This window comes from Hyperolius riggenbachi, chromosome 8, assembly GCF_040937935.1.
Source record: "Hyperolius riggenbachi isolate aHypRig1 chromosome 8, aHypRig1.pri, whole genome shotgun sequence".
Classification (NCBI taxonomy): domain Eukaryota; kingdom Metazoa; phylum Chordata; class Amphibia; order Anura; family Hyperoliidae; genus Hyperolius; species Hyperolius riggenbachi.
In genome coordinates this window covers 249927052-249941708 of record NC_090653.1, presented here as the reverse complement: position 1 = coordinate 249941708, position 14657 = coordinate 249927052, and the positions used below count along the sequence as shown (strand labels likewise).

General features: G+C 42.4%; 9 non-coding genes across 9 annotated transcripts; all 9 read left to right on the top strand.

The window, feature by feature from the left end:
* The first annotated feature begins 3550 nt into the window (after positions 1–3550).
* TRNAR-UCU (transfer RNA arginine (anticodon UCU)) lies at positions 3551–3636 on the top strand. The gene is given in 2 exon segments: positions 3551–3587; positions 3601–3636. It is a non-coding gene; the product is annotated as a tRNA-Arg (tRNA).
* Positions 3637–4531: 895 nt separating this feature from the next.
* Positions 4532–4617, top strand: TRNAR-UCU (transfer RNA arginine (anticodon UCU)). Its single transcript is given in 2 exon segments — positions 4532–4568; positions 4582–4617. It is a non-coding gene; the product is annotated as a tRNA-Arg (tRNA).
* Positions 4618–6494: 1877 nt separating this feature from the next.
* TRNAR-UCU (transfer RNA arginine (anticodon UCU)) lies at positions 6495–6580 on the top strand. The gene is given in 2 exon segments: positions 6495–6531; positions 6545–6580. It is a non-coding gene; the product is annotated as a tRNA-Arg (tRNA).
* An 895-nt stretch (positions 6581–7475) lies between these two features.
* Positions 7476–7561, top strand: TRNAR-UCU (transfer RNA arginine (anticodon UCU)). The gene is given in 2 exon segments: positions 7476–7512; positions 7526–7561. It is a non-coding gene; the product is annotated as a tRNA-Arg (tRNA).
* A 1855-nt stretch (positions 7562–9416) lies between these two features.
* On the top strand, positions 9417–9502 carry TRNAR-UCU (transfer RNA arginine (anticodon UCU)). Its single transcript is given in 2 exon segments — positions 9417–9453; positions 9467–9502. It is a non-coding gene; the product is annotated as a tRNA-Arg (tRNA).
* An 895-nt stretch (positions 9503–10397) lies between these two features.
* On the top strand, positions 10398–10483 carry TRNAR-UCU (transfer RNA arginine (anticodon UCU)). Its single transcript is given in 2 exon segments — positions 10398–10434; positions 10448–10483. It is a non-coding gene; the product is annotated as a tRNA-Arg (tRNA).
* An 873-nt stretch (positions 10484–11356) lies between these two features.
* Positions 11357–11442, top strand: TRNAR-UCU (transfer RNA arginine (anticodon UCU)). The gene is given in 2 exon segments: positions 11357–11393; positions 11407–11442. It is a non-coding gene; the product is annotated as a tRNA-Arg (tRNA).
* Positions 11443–13316: 1874 nt separating this feature from the next.
* Positions 13317–13402, top strand: TRNAR-UCU (transfer RNA arginine (anticodon UCU)). Its single transcript is given in 2 exon segments — positions 13317–13353; positions 13367–13402. It is a non-coding gene; the product is annotated as a tRNA-Arg (tRNA).
* An 895-nt stretch (positions 13403–14297) lies between these two features.
* TRNAR-UCU (transfer RNA arginine (anticodon UCU)) lies at positions 14298–14383 on the top strand. The gene is given in 2 exon segments: positions 14298–14334; positions 14348–14383. It is a non-coding gene; the product is annotated as a tRNA-Arg (tRNA).
* The last annotated feature ends 274 nt before the right edge of the window (positions 14384–14657 follow it).

Sequence of the window (14657 nt, the reverse complement as noted above, 5' to 3'; positions counted from 1 at the left end):
GTCGATGTTAAAAATCAAGGAAACAGCTGTCATGATGCAACTGGGGGAATCTGAAGGAGAAAACGATCAGCGTGATGGTACCAACATCAGGCCATCCGCCTCAGGGAACGCTGGCCCCAGCAGCTATGACGAAGAAGAGGAGGAGGAACAGCTGGAGTTGGAGCAGGAATTTCATGCCACCACTGACGAGGGCCAGAGCGGTGCACGTTGGACTTCCACAATTCAACGCGAATGGTCAGCAGAAGCAGACCAGGAGGAAGGTGACGACTATGATGCATCACAACAACTATCACAACGCTCACAAGAGGATGATGAGGATTCTGGTAGGACTCTGGCACACATGGCTCAATTCATGCTAGACTGCATTGAACGTGACCCACGCATTGTGCGCATTCTGGACAACACCAATTACTGGGTTTATACCCTTCTGGATCCACGGTACAAACACAATGTTCCAAAACTGCTTGAAGAAAGAGTCAGACAGGTCAAAATGGAAGAATACCAGCAGGCCCTTGTGGAGACTTTAGAGAGGAGATTGACATCCTCCCCCTCCTCTAGCCAGTTGTACGCAGACAGACTGACTTCCGCAAACCCAGGACGACCAGGAGGGCAGCAAACAACGCAAGCCGCAGCTAGTACCCAAAAGGGAATGGTATCGGCAGTGTCCTTGGAGTGGGAAAATTTTCTGACACCCATGCAGCCGCAGCCCACTGAACAGCAAGCGTGCAGATCCACCTCCAACACCGATCGCCTGGAGAAGATGGTCAAGGACTACATGTCAGATGGCGTAGCTGTGTCGAACCATCCATCTGCACCCTTCAACTATTGGGTATCGAAGCTAGACACCTGGCACGAACTGGCAATGTACGCAATAGAGGTGCTGGCTTGCCCGGCAGCCAGCGTTATGTCGGAACGCTGTTTCAGTGCTGCCGGAGGCATCGTCACAGATCGGCGTATCCGCCTCTCTACAGAAAATGCAGACCGTCTGACTCAAATTAAAATGAATCAATCCTGGATTGGAAATGACTACGCAACACTCCAGGACCCCAACCAAGTAACATGACCAATGAACATCTGGGATGGTGTTGCGTTTCCGGGCCCTGTTTATTGAACCTCTCATCTGTATTACATTTATGACTGCATGGCGGCAAAAAGCATTGCTGCTATATCCGCACGCTTTTTGTCCACATGCAAGGCCTGGGTTGTTGTGTCTCACAAAGCGTGGCCTTCTCCTCCTGCGCCTGCTCCTGTTCCATCACGTCTGCTGCTGCTGGGTTAGCGTTGCCGCGTGGTCCCTGTTTATTGAACCACTTATCTTTATTACATTTATGACTGCATGGCGGTACAAAGCATGCTATCCGCACGCTTCTTGCCCTCATGCAAGGCCTGGGTTGTTGTGTCTCACAAAGCGTGGCCTTCTCCTCCTGCACCTGCTCCTGTTCCATCACGTCTGCTGCTGCTGGGTTAGCGTTGCCGCGTGGTCCCTGTTTATTGAACCACTTATCTTTATTACATTTATGACTGCATGGCGGTACAAAGCATGCTATCCGCACGCTTCTTGCCCTCATGCAAGGCCTGGGTTGTTGTGTCTCACAAAGCGTGGCCTTCTCCTCCTGCGCCTGCTCCTGTTCCATCACGTCTGCTGCTGCTGGGTTAGCGTTGCCGCGTGGTCCCTGTTTATTGAACCACTTATCTTTATTACATTTATGACTGCATGGCGGTACAAAGCATGCTATCCGCACGCTTCTTGCCCTCATGCAAGGCCTGGGTTGTTGTGTCTCACAAAGCGTGGCCTTCTCCTCCTGCGCCTCCTCCTGTTCCATCACGTCTGCTGCTGCTGGGTTAGCGTTGCCGCGTGGTCCCTGTTTATTGAACCACTTATCTTTATTACATTTATGACTGCATGGCGGTACAAAGCCTGCTATCCGCACGCTTCTTGCCCTCATGCAAGGCCGGGGTTGTTGTGTCTCACAAAGCGTGGCCTTCTTCTCCTCCTGCGCCACCCTCCTCCTGTTCCATCACGTGTGCTGCTGCTGGGTTAGCGTTGCCGCGTGGTCCCTGTTTATTGAACCACTTATCTTTATTACATTTATGACTGCATGGCGGTACAAAGCATGCTATCCGCACGCTTCTTGCCCTCATGCAAGGCCTGGGTTGTTGTGTCTCACAAAGCGTGGCCTTCTCCTCCTGCGCCTCCTCCTGTTCCATCACGTCTGCTGCTGCTGGGTTAGCGTTGCCGCGTGGTCCCTGTTTATTGAACCACTTATCTTTATTACATTTATGACTGCATGGCGGTACAAAGCCTGCTATCCGCACGCTTCTTGCCCTCATGCAAGGCCGGGGTTGTTGTGTCTCACAAAGCGTGGCCTTCTTCTCCTCCTGCGCCACCCTCCTCCTGTTCCATCACGTGTGCTGCTGCTGGGTTAGCGTTACCGGTCCCTTTTCCTGGAACCTCTTATATGTATTACATTTATGACTGCATGCCGACAAAAAACATGTTACCTGTGCAAAGAAAACAGACATTTCCCGCATTTAAAAGACAGTTTTCCCTTTGAAACTTTAAAATCGATTTTCTCAAAAACTATAAGCTCTTTTTGCTAATTTTTTTTTCCTCTTGTACCCACTCCCAAGGTGCACATACCCTGTAAATTTGGGGTATGTGGCATGTAAGGAGGCTTTACAAACCACAAAAGTTCGGGTCCCCATTGACTTCCATTATGTTCGGAGTTCGGGTCGAACACCCGAACATCGCGGCCATGTTCGGCCTGTTCGGCCCGAACCCGAACATCTAGATGTTCGCCCAACACTATTTGTAACCACCTCATCAACTAATGACACACAATTAATCAACTAAGAGAATGAAAGCGTGCCAAGTCTTGCCTTCCATAACCAACAAACTTGGTTTTCACTAATGATAAATCTAGCTTTGTTCCTAAATTTAAATAACAAGCCGCCCTTGAGATTCCATAGGGACATTATTTAAGAATATCCCATCAAGGGCTTCATTCCTAAAATGTATATCTTCTCCAGATGTAGTATGCAAAGCAAGCTGCATGAGCATTGTTGTGCAGCACAAAGGATATCACCTTGGACGTGCAAACAAATTCACATTTTGAAATGTGGAGCGTCTCAGTTCCTGAAGCATTCATGATGGGTTTTTTTTAATGAGTGGCACCAATTTCATTAAATGAAACAAAAGAAGTGGATTTGAGAGGTCAGATGTTGGTAAGTACAACCATCTCTGCTGCTGAGTATTGAAAGTTTAGCAGGTTACAGGTAGTAGACTCAGAAAGTTTTTGATTTTTCTTAGAAATCTAGAAGACGGGTTGTGATGATAGCTTGTTATGTAATGAAACAGGTGTTTGATGAGAGTGAGATGGGACTGCTGAAATAATCCAGAGTAACATTTGGGAGATAGCCAGATGCTGTACTCTTTCTTCTTATATAACAAAAAGGTAGCCTGCATACATCCTGAAATGCCACAAACAAATGGGTAAAAGCAGATATTTTTCATTTGAAGGTGCCTGGCAAAAACAGGCAGTGCAAGCTTGGCTCTGTGGCCCAATGGATAGCGCATTGGACTTCTAGTGAAATGTAGGCATTCAAAGGTTGTGGGTTCGAGTCCCACCAGAGTTGCATTTTGAACTGGAAACCGAAGCCGTGTTACCTAAAAGATGCTGAAAGTGCACCGAAGATGGCCCTCAAGAGTCCATCCCTGGAAACTTGTCTGCTGCAACACAGACTAAGCTCTTCATGGAAAGGAGTAAACAGTTTACCTTCACCAGCACAGTTTGTAACCACCTCATCAACTAATGACACACAATTAATCAACTAAGAGAATGAAAGCGTGCCAAGTCTTGCCTTCCATAACCAACAAACTTGGTTTTCACTAATGATAAATCTAGCTTTGTTCCTAAATTTAAACAACAAGCCGCCCTTGAGATTCCATAGGGACATCATTTAAGAATATCCCATCAAGGGCTTCATTCCTAAAATGTATATCTTCTCCAGATGTAGTATGCAAAGCAAGCTGCATGAGCATTGTTATGCAGCACAAAGGATATCACCTTGGACGTGCAAACAAATTCACATTTTGAAATGTGGAGCGTCTCAGTTCCTGAAGCATTCATGATGGGTTTTTTTTAATGAGTGGCACCAATTTCATTAAATGAAACAAAAGAAGTGGATTTGAGAGGTCAGATGTTGGTAAGTACAACCATCTCTGCTGCTGAGTGTTGAAAGTTTAGCAGGTTACAGGTAGTAGACTCAGAAAGTTTTAGATTTTTCTTAGAAATCTAGAAGACGGGTTGTGATGATAGCTTGTTATGTAATGAAACAGGTGTTTGATGAGAGTGAGATGGGACTGCTGAAATAATCCAGAGTAACATTTGGGAGATAGCCAGATGCTGTACTCTTTCTTCTTATATAACAAAAAGGTAGCCTGCATACATCCTGAAATGCCACGAACAAATGGGTAAAAGCAGATATTTTTCATTTGAAGGTGCCTGGCAAAAACAGTCAGTGCAAGCTTGGCTCTGTGGCACAATGGATAGCGCATTGGACTTCTAGAGACATGTAGGCATTCAAAGGTTGTGGGTTCGAGTCCCACCAGAGTCACATTTTGAACTGGAAACCGAAGCCGTGTTACCTAAAAGATGCTGAAAGTGCACCGAAGATGGCCCTCAAAAGTCCATCCCTGGAAACTTGTCTGCTGCAACACAGACTAAGCTTTTCATGGAAAGGAGTAAACAGTTCACCTTCACCAGCACAGTTTGTAACCACCTCATCAACTAATGACACACAATTAATCAACTAAGAGAATGAAAGCGTGCCAAGTCTTGCCTTCCATAACCAACAAACTTGGTTTTCACTAATGATAAATCTAGCTTTGTTCCTAAATTTAAACAACAAGCCGCCCTTGAGATTCCATAGGGACATCATTTAAGAATATTCCACCAAGGGCTTCATTCCTAAAATGTATATCTTCTCCAGATGTAGTATGCAAAGCAAGCTGCATGAGCATTGTTGTGCAGCACAAAGGATATCACCTTGGACGTGCAAACAAATTCACATTTTGAAATGTGGAGCGTCTCAGTTCCTGAAGCATTCATGATGGTTTTTTTTTAATGAGTGGCACCAATTTCATTAAATGAAACAAAAGAAGTGGATTTGAGAGGTCAGATGTTGGTAAGTACAACCATCTCTGCTGCTGAGTATTGAAAGTTTAGCAGGTTACAGGTAGTAGACTCAGAAAGTTTTTGATTTTTCTTAGAAATCTAGAAGACGGGTTGTGATGATAGCTTGTTATGTAATGAAACAGGTGTTTGATGAGAGTGAGATGGGACTGCTGAAATAATCCAGAGTAACATTTGGGAGATAGCCAGATGCTGTACTCTTTCTTCTTATATAACAAAAAGGTAGCCTGCATACATCCTGAAATGCCACGAACAAATGGGTAAAAGCAGATATTTTTCATTTGAAGGTGCCTGGCAAAAACAGTCAGTGCAAGCTCGGCTCTGTGGTGCAATGGATAGTGCATTGGACTTCTAGTGAAATGTAGGCATTCAATGGTTGTGGGTTCGAGTCCCACCATAGTCACATTTTAAACTGGAAACCGAAGCCGTATTACCAAAAAGATGCTGAAAGTGCACCGAAGATGGCCCTCAAAAGTCCATCCCTGGAAACTTGTCTGCTGCAACACAGACTAAGCTCTTCATGGAAAGGAGTAAACAGTTCACCTTCACCAGCACAGTTTGTAACCACCTCATCAACTAATGACACACAATTAATCAACTAAGAGAATGAAAGCGTGCCAAGTCTTGCCTTCCATAACCAACAAACTTGGTTTTCACTAATGATAAATCTAGCTTTTTCTAAATTTAAACAACAAGCCACCCTTGAGATTCCATAGGGACATCATTGAAGAATATCCCATCAAGGGCTTCATTCCTAAAATGTATATCTTCTCCAGATGTAGTATGCAAAGCAAGCTGCATGAGCATTGTTGTGCAGCACAAAGGATATCACCTTGGACGTGCAAACAAATTCACATTTTAAAAAGTGGAGCGTCTCAGTTCCTGAAGCATTCATGATGGGTTTTTTTTAATAAGTGGCACCAATTTCATTAAATGAAACAAAAGAAGTGGATTTGAGAGGTCAGATGTTGGTAAGTACAACCATCTCTGCTGCTGCTGAGTATTGAAAGTTTAGCAGGTTACAGGTAGTAGACTCAGAAAGTTTTTGATTTTTCTTAGAAATCTAGAAGACGGGTTGTGATGATAGCTTGTTATGTAATGAAACAGGTGTTTGATGAGAGTGAGATGGGACTGCTGAAATAATCCAGAGTAACATTTGGGAGATAGCCAGATGCTGTACTCTTTCTTCTTATATAACAAAAAGGTAGCCTGCATACATCCTGAAATGCCACGAACAAATGGGTAAAAGCAGATATTTTTCATTTGAAGGTGCCTGGCAAAAACAGTCAGTGCAAGCTTGGCTCTGTGGCACAATGGATAGCGCATTGGACTTCTAGAGAAATGAAGGCATTCAAAGGTTGTGGGTTCGAGTCCCACCAGAGTCGCATTTTGAACTGGAAACCGAAGCCGTGTTACCTAAAAGATGCTGAAAGTGCACCGAAGATGGCCCTCAAAAGTCCATCCCTGGAAACTTGTCTGCTGCAACACAGACTAAGCTTTTCATGGAAAGGAGTAAACAGTTCACCTTCACCAGCACAGTTTGTAAACACCTCATCAACTAATGACACACAATTAATCAACTAAGAGAATGAAAGCGTGCCAAGTCTTGCCTTCCATAACCAACAAACTTGGTTTTCACTAATGATAAATCTAGCTTTGTTCCTAAATTTAAACAACAAGCCGCCCTTGAGATTCCATAGGGACATCATTGAAGAATATCCCATCAAGGGCTTCATTCCTAAAATGTATATCTTCTCCAGATGTAGTATGCAAAGCAAGCTGCATGAGCCTTGTTGTGCAGCACAAAGGATATCACCTTGGACGTGCAAACAAATTCACATTTTGAAATGTGGAGCGTCTCAGTTCCTGAAGCATTCATGATGGGTTTTTTTTAATAAGTGGCACCAATTTCATTAAATGAAACAAAAGAAGTGGATTTGAGAGGTCAGATGTTGGTAAGTACAACCATCTCTGCTGCTGAGTATTGAAAGTTTAGCAGGTTACAGGTAGTAGACTCAGAAAGTTTTTGATTTTTCTTAGAAATCTAGAAGACGGGTTGTGATGATAGCTTGTTATGTAATGAAACAGGTGTTTGATGAGAGTGAGATGGGACTGCTGAAATAATCCAGAGTAACATTTGGGAGATAGCCAGATGCTGTACTCTTTCTTCTTATATAACAAAAAGGTAGCCTGCATACATCCTGAAATGCCACGAACAAATGGGTAAAAGCAGATATTTTTCATTTGAAGGTGCCTGGCAAAAACAGTCAGTGCAAGCTCGGCTCTGTGGCGCAATGGATAGCTCATTGGACTTCTAGTGAACTGTAGGCATTCAAACGTTGTGGGTTCGAGCCCCACCAGAGTCGCATTTTAAACTGGAAACCGAAGCCGTGTTACCTAAAAGATGCTGAAAGTGCACTGAAGATGGCCCTCGAAAGTCCATCCCTGGAAACTTGTCTGCTACAACACAGACTAAGCTCTTCATGGAAAGGAGTAAACAGTTCACCTTCACCAGCACAGTTTGTAACCACCTAATCAACTAAGAGAATGAAAGCGTGCCAAGTCTTGCCTTCCATAACCAACAAACTTGGTTTTCACTAATGATAAATCTAGCTTTGTTCCTAAATTTAAATAACAAGCCGCCCTTGACATTCCATAGGGACATCATTTAAGAATATTCCACCAAGGGCTTCATTCCTAAAATGTATATCTTCTCCAGATGTAGTATGCAAAGCAAGCTGCATGAGCATTGTTGTGCAGCACAAAGGATATCACCTTGGACGTGCAAACAAATTCACATTTTGAAATGTGGAGCGTCTCAGTTCCTGAAGCATTCATGATGGGTTTTTTTTAATGAGTGGCACCAATTTAATTAAATGAAACAAAAGAAGTGGATTTGAGAGGTCAGATGTTGGTAAGTACAACCATCTCTGCTGCTGAGTATTGAAAGTTTAGCAGGTTACAGGTAGTAGACTCAGAAAGTTTTTGATTTTTCTTAGAAATCTAGAAGACGGGTTGTGATGATAGCTTGTTATGTAATGAAACAGGTGTTTGATGAGAGTGAGATGGGACTGCTGAAATAATCCAGAGTAACATTTGGGAGATAGCCAGATGCTGTACTCTTTCTTCTTATATAACAAAAAGGTAGCCTGCATACATCCTGAAATGCCACGAACAAATGGGTAAAAGCAGATATTTTTCATTTGAAGGTGCCTGGCAAAAACAGTCAGTGCAAGCTCGGCTCTGTGGTGCAATGGATAGTGCATTGGACTTCTAGTGAAATGTAGGCATTCAATGGTTGTGGGTTCGAGTCCCACCATAGTCACATTTTAAACTGGAAACCGAAGCCGTATTACCAAAAAGATGCTGAAAGTGCACCGAAGATGGCCCTCAAAAGTCCATCCCTGGAAACTTGTCTGCTGCAACACAGACTAAGCTCTTCATGGAAAGGAGTAAACAGTTCACCTTCACCAGCACAGTTTGTAACCACCTCATCAACTAATGACACACAATTAATCAACTAAGAGAATGAAAGCGTGCCAAGTCTTGCCTTCCATAACCAACAAACTTGGTTTTCACTAATGATAAATCTAGCTTTTTCTAAATTTAAACAACAAGCCACCCTTGAGATTCCATAGGGACATCATTGAAGAATATCCCATCAAGGGCTTCATTCCTAAAATGTATATCTTCTCCAGATGTAGTATGCAAAGCAAGCTGCATGAGCATTGTTGTGCAGCACAAAGGATATCACCTTGGACGTGCAAACAAATTCACATTTTAAAAAGTGGAGCGTCTCAGTTCCTGAAGCATTCATGATGGGTTTTTTTTAATAAGTGGCACCAATTTCATTAAATGAAACAAAAGAAGTGGATTTGAGAGGTCAGATGTTGGTAAGTACAACCATCTCTGCTGCTGCTGAGTATTGAAAGTTTAGCAGGTTACAGGTAGTAGACTCAGAAAGTTTTTGATTTTTCTTAGAAATCTAGAAGACGGGTTGTGATGATAGCTTGTTATGTAATGAAACAGGTGTTTGATGAGAGTGAGATGGGACTGCTGAAATAATCCAGAGTAACATTTGGGAGATAGCCAGATGCTGTACTCTTTCTTCTTATATAACAAAAAGGTAGCCTGCATACATCCTGAAATGCCACGAACAAATGGGTAAAAGCAGATATTTTTCATTTGAAGGTGCCTGGCAAAAACAGTCAGTGCAAGCTTGGCTCTGTGGCACAATGGATAGCGCATTGGACTTCTAGAGAAATGTAGGCATTCAAAGGTTGTGGGTTCGAGTCCCACCAGAGTCGCATTTTGAACTGGAAACCGAAGCCGTGTTACCTAAAAGATGCTGAAAGTGCACCGAAGATGCCCCTCAAAAGTCCATCCCTGGAAACTTGTCTGCTGCAACACAGACTAAGCTTTTCATGGAAAGGAGTAAACAGTTCACCTTCACCAGCACAGTTTGTAACCACCTCATCAACTAATGACACACAATTAATCAACTAAGAGAATGAAAGCGTGCCAAGTCTTGCCTTCCATAACCAACAAACTTGGTTTTCACTAATGATAAATCTAGCTTTGTTCCTAAATTTAAACAACAAGCCGCCCTTGAGATTCCATAGGGACATCATTGAAGAATATCCCATCAAGGGCTTCATTCCTAAAATGTATATCTTCTCCAGATGTAGTATGCAAAGCAAGCTGCATGAGCCTTGTTGTGCAGCACAAAGGATATCACCTTGGACGTGCAAACAAATTCACATTTTGAAATGTGGAGCGTCTCAGTTCCTGAAGCATTCATGATGGGTTTTTTTTAATAAGTGGCACCAATTTCATTAAATGAAACAAAAGAAGTGGATTTGAGAGGTCAGATGTTGGTAAGTACAACCATCTCTGCTGCTGAGTATTGAAAGTTTAGCAGGTTACAGGTAGTAGACTCAGAAAGTTTTTGATTTTTCTTAGAAATCTAGAAGACGGGTTGTGATGATAGCTTGTTATGTAATGAAACAGGTGTTTGATGAGAGTGAGATGGGACTGCTGAAATAATCCAGAGTAACATTTGGGAGATAGCCAGATGCTGTACTCTTTCTTCTTATATAACAAAAAGGTAGCCTGCATACATCCTGAAATGCCACGAACAAATGGGTAAAAGCAGATATTTTTCATTTGAAGGTGCCTGGCAAAAACAGTCAGTGCAAGCTCGGCTCTGTGGCGCAATGGATAGCTCATTGGACTTCTAGTGAACTGTAGGCATTCAAACGTTGTGGGTTCGAGCCCCACCAGAGTCGCATTTTAAACTGGAAACCGAAGCCGTGTTACCTAAAAGATGCTGAAAGTGCACTGAAGATGGCCCTCGAAAGTCCATCCCTGGAAACTTGTCTGCTACAACACAGACTAAGCTCTTCATGGAAAGGAGTAAACAGTTCACCTTCACCAGCACAGTTTGTAACCACCTAATCAACTAAGAGAATGAAAGCGTGCCAAGTCTTGCCTTCCATAACCAACAAACTTGGTTTTCACTAATGATAAATCTAGCTTTGTTCCTAAATTTAAATAACAAGCCGCCCTTGACATTCCATAGGGACATCATTTAAGAATATTCCACCAAGGGCTTCATTCCTAAAATGTATATCTTCTCCAGATGTAGTATGCAAAGCAAGCTGCATGAGCATTGTTGTGCAGCACAAAGGATATCACCTTGGACGTGCAAACAAATTCACATTTTGAAATGTGGAGCGTCTCAGTTCCTGAAGCATTCATGATGGGTTTTTTTTAATGAGTGGCACCAATTTAATTAAATGAAACAAAAGAAGTGGATTTGAGAGGTCAGATGTTGGTAAGTACAACCATCTCTGCTGCTGAGTATTGAAAGTTTAGCAGGTTACAGGTAGTAGACTCAGAAAGTTTTTGATTTTTCTTAGAAATCTAGAAGACGGGTTGTGATGATAGCTTGTTATGTAATGAAACAGGTGTTTGATGAGAGTGAGATGGGACTGCTGAAATAATCCAGAGTAACATTTGGGAGATAGCCAGATGCTGTACTCTTTCTTCTTATATAACAAAAAGGTAGCCTGCATACATCCTGAAATGCCACGAACAAATGGAAAAAAGCAGATATTTTTCATTTGAAGGTGCCTGGCAAAATCAGTCAGTGCAAGCTCGGCTCTGTGGCGCAATGGATAGCGCGTTGGACTTCTAGTGAAATGTAGGCATTCAAAGGTTGTGGGTTCGAGTCCCACCAGAGTCACATTTTAAACTGGAAACCGAAGCCGTGTTACCTAAAAGATGCTGAAAGTGCACCGAAGATGGCCCTCAAAAGTCCATCCCTGGAAACTTGTCTGCTGCAACACAGACTAAGCTTTTCATGGAAAGGAGTAAACAGTTCACCTTCACCAGCACAGTTTGTAACCACCTCATCAACTAATGACACACAATTAATCAACTAAGAGAATGAAAGCGTGCCAAGTCTTGCCTTCCATAACCAACAAACTTGGTTTTCACTAATGATAAATCTAGCTTTGTTCCTAAATTTAAATAACAAGCCGCCCTTGAGATTCCATAGGGACATCATTTAAGAATATTCCACCAAGGGCTTCATTCCTAAAATGTATATCTTCTCCAGATGTAGTATGCAAAGCAAGCTGCATGAGCATTGTTGTGCAGCACAAAGGATATCACCTTGGACGTGCAAACAAATTCACATTTTGAAATGTGGAGCGTCTCAGTTCCTGAAGCATTCATGATGGGTTTTTTTTAATGAGTGGCACCAATTTAATTAAATGAAACAAAAGAAGTGGATTTGAGAGGTCAGATGTTGGTAAGTACAACCATCTCTGCTGCTGAGTATTGAAAGTTTAGCAGGTTACAGGTAGTAGACTCAGAAAGTTTTTGATTTTTCTTAGAAATCTAGAAGACGGGTTGTGATGATAGCTTGTTATGTAATGAAACAGGTGTTTGATGAGAGTGAGATGGGACTGCTGAAATAATCCAGAGTAACATTTGGGAGATAGCCAGATGCTGTACTCTTTCTTCTTATATAACAAAAAGGTAGCCTGCATACATCCTGAAATGCCACGAACAAATGGGTAAAAGCAGATATTTTTCATTTGAAGGTGCCTGGCAAAAACAGTCAGTGCAAGCTCGGCTCTGTGGTGCAATGGATAGTGCATTGGACTTCTAGTGAAATGTAGGCATTCAATGGTTGTGGGTTCGAGTCCCACCATAGTCACATTTTAAACTGGAAACCGAAGCCGTGTTACCTAAAAGATGCTGAAAGTGCACCGAAGATGGCCCTCAAAAGTCCATTCCTGGAAACTTGTCTGCTGCAACACAGACTAAGCTCTTCATGGAAAGGAGTAAACAGTTCACCTTCACCAGCACAGTTTGTAACCACCTCATCAACTAATGACACACAATTAATCAACTAAGAGAATGAAAGCGTGCCAAGTCTTGCCTTCCAAAACCAACAAATTTGGTTTTCACTAATGATAAATCTAGCTTTTTCTAAATTTAAACAACAAGCCACCCTTGAGATTCCATAGGGACATCATTGAACAATATCCCATCAAGGGCTTCATTCCTAAAATGTATATCTTCTCCAGATGTAGTATGCAAAGCAAGCTGCATGAGCATTGTTGTGCAGCACAAAGGATATCACCTTGGACGTGCAAACAAATTCACATTTTGAAATGTGGAGCGTCTCAGTTCCTGAAGCATTCATGATGGGTTTTTTTTAATGAGTGGCACCAATTTCATTAAATGAAACAAAAGAAGTGGATTTGAGAGGTCAGATGTTGGTAAGTACAACCATCTCTGCTGCTGAGTATTGAAAGTTTAGCAGGTTACAGGTAGTAGACTCAGAAAGTTTTTGATTTTTCTTAGAAATCTAGAAGACGGGTTGTGATGATAGCTTGTTATGTAATGAAACAGGTGTTTGATGAGAGTGAGATGGGACTGCTGAAATAATCCAGAGTAACATTTGGGAGATAGCCAGATGCTGTACTCTTTCTTCTTATATAACAAAAAGGTAGCCTGCATACATCCTGAAATGCCACGAACAAATGGGTAAAAGCAGATATTTTTCATTTGAAGGTGCCTGGCAAAAACAGGCAGTGCAAGCTCGGCTCTGTGGCGCAATGGATAGCGCATTGGACTTCTAGTGAAATGTAGGCATTCAAAGGTTGTGGGTTTGAGTCCCACCAGAGTCGCAATTTAAACTGGAAACCGAAGCCGTGTTACCTAAAAGATGCTGAAAGTGCACCGAAGATGGCCCTCAAGAGTCCATCCCTGGAAACTTGTCTGCTGCAACACAGACTAAGCTCTTCATGGAAAGGAGTAAACAGTTCACCTTCACCAGCACAGTTTGTAACCACCTCATCAACTAATGACACACAATTAATCAACTAAGAGAATGAAAGCGTGCCAAGTCTTGCCTTCCATAACCAACAAACTTGGTTTTCGCTAATGATAAATCTAGCTTTGTTCCTAAATTTAAACTACAAGCCGCCCTTGAGATTCAATAGGGACATCATTTAAGAACATCCCATCAAGGGCTTCATTCCTAAAATGTATATCTTCTCCAGATGTAGTATGCAAAGCAAGCTGCATGAGCATTGTTATGCAGCACAAAGGATATCACCTTGGACGTGCAAACAAATTCACATTTTGAAATGTGGAGCGTCTCAGTTCCTGAAGCATTCATGATGGGTTTTGTTTAATGAGTGGCACCAATTTCATTAAATGAAACAAAAGAAGTGGATTTGAGAGGTCAGATGTTGGTAAGTACAACCATCTCTGCTGCTGAGTATTGAAAGTTTAGCAGGTTACAGGTAGTAGACTCAGAAAGTTTTTGATTTTTCTTAGAAATCTAGAAGACGGGTTGTGATGATAGCTTGTTATGTAATGAAACAGGTGTTTGATGAGAGTGAGATGGGACTGCTGAAATAATCCAGAGTAACATTTGGGAGATAGCCAGATGCTGTACTCTTTCTTCTTATATAACAAAAAGGTAGCCTGCATACACCCTGAAATGCCACGAACAAATGGGTAAAAGCAGATATTTTTCATTTGAAGGTGCCTGGCAAAAACAGGCAGTGCAAGCTCGGCTCTGTGGCGCAATGGATAGCGCGTTGGACTTCTAGTGAAATGTAGGCATTCAAAGGTTGTGGGTTTGAGTCCCACCAGAGTCGCAATTTAAACTGGAAACCGAAGCCGTGTTACCTAAAAGATGCTGAAAGTGCACCGAAGATGGCCCTCAAGAGTCCATCCCTGGAAACTTGTCTGCTGCAACACAGATTAAGCTCTTCATGGAAAGGAGTAAACAGTTCACCTTCACCAGCACAGTTTGTAACCACCTCATCAACTAATGACACACAATTAATCAACTAAGAGAATGAAAGCGTGCCAAGTCTTGCCTTCCATAACCAACAAACTTGGTTTTCGCTAATGATAAATCTAGCTTTG